At 35.5% G+C, this 7,948-nt stretch overlaps 1 long non-coding RNA gene across 1 annotated transcript; it reads right to left on the reverse strand.

The window, feature by feature from the left end:
• Positions 1–312: 312 nt before the first annotated feature.
• LOC118486628 lies at positions 313–5,424 on the reverse strand. Its single transcript, XR_004879249.1, has 2 exons — positions 4,905–5,424; positions 313–575 (listed from the first exon to the last, which is right to left on the reverse strand). It is a non-coding gene; the product is annotated as an uncharacterized LOC118486628 (long non-coding RNA).
• Between the last annotated feature and the right edge of the window lie 2,524 nt (positions 5,425–7,948).

The raw sequence follows: 7,948 nt of genomic DNA on the forward strand, positions 1-7,948 counted from the left end.
CGATATGGTATACCAAATTTTACATTCAAATACCGGTATCGCCCTGGTAAAAATCGCCAAAAACCAGCATATGTTAACTAGTAACACCGAAATATCATATGACAATACCGGTACCAAAAATCGAGGATAATCGGCGCCTAGTCGGGAATAAATCTATGTTTGTATTTTCATTTTTTGGTTGAATAACATTATAAATTCATAAGCTTTAATTACTGATATTTTTAAAGTGATGTTGTCACACCCTGGCTTTGCGGAAGCGTGGGTTTATTTGGTGTGACTTCTTAATACCATAGCTTAACCACAACAAAGCTATATGAAAATAAAACCGTGATGTCCATCCATTGATTCAAGTTTTAAGAGTAAAATATGACAACATTGTTTAAAGTCGACACATGCAACGAGAATACAACCCAACAAAATAAAATCTTGTTCATAGGACACAACCACAAACATAAATTAAACACCGTTTAAGACTTGTGACTCGTCCAGGCAAAAGTCACAATCTCTAAACGTGGATGACATCACTTCTCTACGTAGCATGAAGACATAGCATACCTCGTCAGATCCCTAATTCCCTGAAATACATGTAAGTTTGAAAAATCAACAAAAATGTTGAGCGAGTTCATGTGAAAGTGAGCATGTAAAACCTTTGTAATGCATTTGTAAGTATGAAAAATCCCTGGTATGTAGCAAATAAGGAAATAAAGAGATCACCAATGGTTTGCAAGGCCATTGATATGTGTGAAGTGCAGTAGGAAGACTCAAACCTAGCAGATTTTTGCGTCGGGCTCAAAGTCACCCCGAGGTCCGTTCTGTTGGGCCTGGAGTTTGGCTCGCTACACCCAGATAGATCTACCGCTAATGACCCTCGGTCCTACAATGAGGATTAATGGCCTCCAGTTTCCGCCTACCCACTCACATGATCTAAGTAGTAACCCTCCTTACGCTAACCATACCATGTATAAAAGTATCCGTAAACATTGTAACATGTATTTCACCCCCGAAGTATAAAAGCTGAAAACAGTTAAGAGAAAAGGGGGGACATGAACTCACTGAAGTTCGTCTCGAAATAGTAAATCCCAATCAACCTGCTGCGTGACGACCTACACGTACTAATTTCTATTAGACGGACGGTCGTGGCTTGGCTTAAGGTTTAACGTTTTTGGGAAATAGTTAGACAACTATTTCGTATTTACACTTCTTAATTATTATATTCCTTCCCAAGGATGGGGGTTTTCATACATGTGCGTTTTATAATTCCGAAAATATATTTTTAAGTCTCACTTAAAAAGTATATTTTAAATCATTTGTCTAAATTATTCTATCTCCAAAATATACATATTTTTCCCAAAAATATTATATTTTATTTCATACAATTTCCAAAATAATACTTTATCAAAATACACATTTAAGAGTATTTTTCGAAAATACATAAGTTACAATTTAGAGTTCGTGTGGTAATAATAATACCGGTATAACCTAAATATTTATTTGTGAGGGCGTTGGTATTATTTTGGAGTCGTTACTTCTCAATGTATTCAAGTTATATTATTTTTACTTTAAAAATAACATACCTAGTTCACAAAATAATCATAAAATCACACAAGCATTTTACTATGAAATATATATATCCTAGATATATATTTAACAAGTTTTATTTACGAAAATTCCACCTCCGACACTTGGTTATTTTGATAATAAAAATTATGGCGAAGTTTGTTTGAAAAATAAGTCAAAAATGTATTTATAACCACTTGTCACAAAATATTTCTAAGTGTTATTTTCTGAAAAAATTTCGCCAGAGTTTCCTCTGTAACTGGAGGTGGCCACGCTTACAAGCGTATCATTTTCTTTTCAAAATTCAATCAATCAATTTTTCCAATCATCAATATACAATATTCCAATATCAAACTTGTCAAAAATAAATATAAATCGCAAACTCATGAACTTGTAAGTTTTGTAAAAATACGTAGTAACTTCCTAACATATTTAGCGGATCTTGGCATCTTTAAAAATAAAATCAGTTTCTTGGAAGCTTTATTTTTAAAGAATATGTAGTCTTACAACTTCTAGTCAAAATTTATGAAAATATTTCTTTGTTAAATCTTTTGTTACACAAGTGTTTACATTCTTGCTTTTTCACTAAAAAGCTTGTAGTTTATACAAGATCCGGTTTTTAAACAAGACTTGTATATTTTTGTTGGTTCTTCCGAAAAACCACTTGTAGATCCTTAGATCTGCTAGTTTAGAACTCTATTTTACATGAAATATCACTTTTACACAAGTTCATGTTTTTGTGTGGAAGGGTTCATCATCATACAACTTTTACACTTAACATATTACTAGTTCATGTTCCATGAACATGATCTAGCATGGTTAGATGATGATCCATCCCACTACTAGCATCAAACAACATAAAATAATTTCATTTAAACAAGATTCACAAGATTTACACCACTAGTTACTCTTTATCCAACTAGTTCATCATTCTTTCAAGACTTTTAGTTTTGATCTTGTATGTTCTTGAGTTTTAACCGTTAAATCTCTTATTAACCACTTTAAACAAGAACAAGAGAGTGTTTAGAAGCACTTACTACTAGCTCGTGGCTAGGGAAGAATCAAAGGGTAAACAAGGTGGATAAAAGCAACGTAGAGAGGTTCTTGAGTTTCCGAAAGCACTGGGTCTCCTTGCGTGTCACCTTTCACCTTTGTGTGTATGTAAAATAGCAAGGACCAAAGTTGATGATGGGTGGATGTGGGATGATGGTTTCGGCCGACAACATGAAATAAAATAATTAAAAATGTGGAGTGTGTCCCCACATGGGGAAACCGATCGGTTGAGGGGGGGGGGGGGGGGGTTATTGGTTAGATTTCAATTGGATGGTTATGTTCTAGTTAGGTTCTAAAGGTATTAATTAGAGTATTATGTGTATTATGTAATATAACGGGTGTTAGGGTGTTCGGGGTCCCTAACTAGCTCAGAAAAGTGTAAACAATGTCATTGACAATATTTTCATGTTCCGGGTAAAGTCCGGTTGTTCGGTTGGATATTGACCCGTTAAAGTGCTAAATAAGCATTTAAAGTGTCTTTTATAGTGTTTTAGTGACACAATGAATACCCGACACTTTAGAAAGTGTCTAGTATTATTTTCCCATGTTTTTGCACTTTACTAGTTAAGTTAGATGCTGAATTTTGTAACATAGTGCAGAATTCTGTAATTAAAGCATGTTTTAGGCACATCCGGTCACTATAACGATCACCTAGTGACGCAGTTTTACAATCCTCTCCTCCCTACACTCCCTACCAGTGTAGTAATCTATTCCCGGCTCATACTGGCCTCAGAGACAGTGTCTGTCCGGTGCTGGCTGTGTCGGCATGTTTACTGAGTTATCCGTTCATTGTGCTAACTGTGCTTTTGTGCATCAAGTTTGTCACTATAGTTTTGTGTGTAAATAATGGAGTGACAGTAGTAAAGTATGATGCATGAATATGTATGTATCAGAAATCAGGTAGCAGTTTAACCACAATTGTAAGCAAGCACAGTAATTAAGCATTAATTAAATATTAATTAATTTATACGGATACCTGTTTTGGTGAGGGTTATCACAGATGTCATATATTCTATACATTAAATATAAAATATTGCTAACCCAAAAATAAAACTTACGAATATTTAATATACATCCCAACTAAAATTGTATAATCATAAACTCTATGACAATATTTGATTCAAATATATATATATATATATATATATATATATATATATATATAAATAGATTTTTTTAATGGTGACTTTCTTTTTTTATTTACCCAATTTCACAACGCCTAAACGGCGGCCCTAGCCAAGATCTGCCCGGACTTACGTTGTTTTAACAGGGCTCGCGCTGGGTTGGTCAGACTTGGTTACGACGTTCTCTCGGAAACCATACAGCCTCCACACGAGTTGCCTCGCTGTAGCAACAGACGGATGAAAACCGGGGTGTGGCTCAGGATCAAACCCCCTCGATGGGTTTATCACCCTCATTGCCCAACCACTGAGCTATAAGCCCAGGGTTATATATATAAATATTTAGAATAAAGAGTAAACTGCAAGTTTACCCCCTGGGGTTTAGGCCGATTGGCACTCTGACCCCCTCTAACGAAATAATTGCAATTCCACACCCCCCCCCCCCAATGTTGTTGTTATGTCGCAAGATTACCCCCTACCGTTAACTTCTGTTAAAAGTCAACATAATTAAGTAACGGTCAAAAGGTATATAGGTCAGTTCCACTATACTTTTGTATCTTATATATTACAACCCCCTATACATTTGAGACTCCAAGCACTCTTACCCCCCACCTTCCCACACCGCTCCTCCACATCTCTGGCGATCTTCATCTCCGGCGATCTTCATCTCCGGCGATCTTCATCTCGAAACCCTAACCTTTTTCCCTCAAATTTGCAGATCTTATTTCTAAAACCACCTCAACCACCATTAGCCGCCATTACCCGCCGGTGATGATGGTTTGGTTGGTGAAAACGATGAACAGAGAATAGGCGGTGGTCGGCGGTTGTTGCAGGTGAACGATGACGATGATGAAGGTTGAATGTGAAAATAATCGGAGATGGCAGTTGCAGGTCGATGGTTGCTGTCAATGATGAAGGTTGAAGGTAACTTATTTGACTGATTAAATATTGATAAATGATATTTATAAATGATAAACAGTTAGCCCTTCCATGGAACGGTAATTACCTAGGTCTTTGTGTGTGAAAGAAGATTTCAATATATACACAGACATGTATTGTTTTCAATTGAGATTCTCGACAAATTATACATTAGATTTGGTAACTGATTTTGAGACTGTAAATTCAAGTTCAAGCAATCACTGAAAGTAGAAATGAGAAGAGAAGAAATTAAACCTTGAGATCGTTATCGAAGATGTGAACTTCGTCCGCCGTTGCCATCGATCTGCTGTGCTAGGGTTCTTCTTCCTCCTCTCTCCGGTTTCACTTTATTGTTTTTGGCGGGAAAATCAGAAAGAAAAGGGGATGGGTTGTGTATATTTAACTGGTTGAGGTGGGTGGTGGATGAGATGAGGTGGAAGTGGGTAGCGGCGATGGAGGTGGAGGTGGGTGGTGGCGGCTGATGGTGGTGGAGGTGGGTGATGGCGGCTGATGGTGGTTTAGGCGGGAAAGGTTTTTTTTTCTGTAGGGGGTAAGGTTTGCAAGAACTATTTAACACCGGGGGGTAATATTGCAGAGTACAACAAACCACAGGGGGTAATAAGAAAGGACAATTTAGTCATTTTACACCATGGGTAATATTACAGAGTAGAACCAACTATAGGGGGTAATATGAAAGGGTAAAATAGTCATTTCACATCCCAGTTAACAGATCTGTTAACTTATTTGATAGCAGTGGGTAATTTTGCGACATAACAATAACGTTGGGGGAGGGGAATTGCAATTATTTCGTTAGAGAGGATCAGTGTGCCAATTAGCCTAAACCTCAGGGGGTAAAATTGTAGTTTACTCTAGAATAAAAAAGCACATCACTTAAAAACTTTTTAATTTATCATTTTACCATATCACTTAAAAACTTTTCAAAATACATCCTCATTATCAGTTCCATCTCTTCCTCTTCTCTACATTGGGGGTGTTTGGGATTCCTTTTCAACTTCTTCTTCTCAAAAATCCTTCTCAAATCCAGAAGTGAGAAATCGTTACTTCTCAAAAACTCCTTTTTGAAGACATAATTAGTACTGAAAGTCCTTTTTTCATGGTGTTTGGAATTTCTTATGCTTCAAAAGTTCTTCTCAGATGATGTTTGGATTTCCTTTTCCTTCTCAAAAGTCCTTATAAGCTCCAAAAGTCACTTTTAAAAGAAATCCCAAACACCCCCATTAGACGAACCCACATCAGTTCCCACCCCTTCCTCTTCTCTACATTACACGAACCAACATAAACCCTACACCTCCCATCCGTTCAGCAAGTTCGATCTTTTGTTCACAAATCGGAGCACGCCGCTCGTTTGCTCGCCGCTAGTTCCCATCGGCGGTTTGTATCCAAGAATCTGCAGGGGCTCGTTCCTCAATATTGCATTTGAAGCACAAGGTTTGTGTTTTTGATTTGATTTTATTTCTTGAACTTCTGTTCTTTAGTTCTAAGTTTGAAGCCCTAATCTGATATTTTGAAATTTGAAGCCCTAATTAATAGTTTATGCATTGATACAACTGGGTATGTTTGTATGTATGATTTTTTACATTGCTGATATAACTGGTTAAATGTTGTACTACTTTTATTCGTATTACTCATTTATCTTCTTGTTTTTGTTTAGTATCACTGTTAGGTTTTATTCATTGACTATAATAAATTATATTGGTTAATATGAATTTTAAAAATGACTTGTCAATTAGAAAGGCCAATTGTTGGTCCCCGTTAACAAATAAAAGTATCCGTGTGTAAGTCTGCGGTTGCTTAAGTATCTTTGAATATTACTAAGGATAAACTAAAAGATACTTTTATTAGTAATAGAGTAATTTTTCCCTTTAGGAGTTGATTTCTTTTTATTAATTTTTCTTGTGTACCAATTTAGAGAACGATTATTAATAAGAAGTATGGGAGAGAATGATTTATTTATAGGATGTTTAGGAAAATCTAAATGAGACTTTATAATAGACCAGGAGATGCGTTGGCAGTATTTATTCTTCAATATAATATCAACCAGCCTCTAATGTATTCAAACTAATAACTTTTGTTTTTGATAAATTTAGAAGAAGAACTTGCAACTCGTCTGGACATTATCAACCAGCCTCTAATGTATTCAAACTAATAACTTTTGTTTTTGATAAATTTAGAAGAAGAAAGGAATCTACTTGCAACTCGTCTTGACGAAGAAAGGAAAGCAAGGGAAGAACTTAAAAAACAACTTCAAGAATTTATGAAGAATTGGCGTCCTCCCTCTAATTAGATGTAGTTTTTGATATCTTTTTGGAATTACGTTGAATTATATTGGCTTACGGTCTAAACATATTGGAACTTGCATTGTGACACATGATTTTTGAATTTATGTCATTGTAACTTCGGTGAATTTTGTAAAACAGGTTTTTGGTATTACAAATTATTTCTGGAATTTTTCGTCAGAAAAATGCAGAAATATTAATTCTTTTTTTGCAATTTTTTAATTTAATAAATTAGGTGGTTGGAAATGTGTCACAACATAAAAAGCTTTTGTCGGAAAAGGGTCAAAAATAGTAGACCTTTTTTCTTTATTTTTTCAGATATTTGTCACAAAACATACTCACTTTCCTCATAAATTTGTAACAACGCTTCTTATTTATTTGTCGGATTTGGGATACAAAAATACTCAGTTTCCTCGGAAAATTGTAACAACACATCTTATTTTTTTGTAGGAAGTGGGTCACAAAAAAATACTCAGTTTCCTCAGAAATTTGTAACAACACTTCTAATTTATTTGTAGGAAGTGGATCACAAAAAATACTCAGTTTCCTAGGAAATCTGTAACAACACTTCTAATTTATTTGTAGAAACTGGGTCACAAATAATGTTGTATTAAAATTTTTTAATTTTTTTTTGGTCAGAAATGTGTAGCCAAAAAAATAAATCCTAAAAGATAATAATTAAATATATTGTAGGAGATTCGTAACAATTTGCGACGTAGTAGTTTCGTAGAAAATGTGTAGGAAGTTGCATAGGAAATGCGTTGAAAACGGGTTTCTACGAGCTGTTTTCCTACATCAGGTGTTTGTCATAAATGCGTAGAAAAACCAATTTTATGACGCATTTCCTAGGAAAACTGGTGTAAGAAGTTTCAGATTTTCTAGTAGTAACTCTTCCCCGCAAATCCTTTTACCGCGTGACATATCTTTGATGGCGGTAGACTCCCTGTGCGGCGTATCCTTTTGCCGATGCATTTGCCGAGACCACCCCGGATATCCTTAGAA

The sequence above is a fragment of the Helianthus annuus genome, chromosome 2, assembly GCF_002127325.2.
Source record: "Helianthus annuus cultivar XRQ/B chromosome 2, HanXRQr2.0-SUNRISE, whole genome shotgun sequence".
Lineage (NCBI taxonomy): Eukaryota > Viridiplantae > Streptophyta > Magnoliopsida > Asterales > Asteraceae > Helianthus > Helianthus annuus.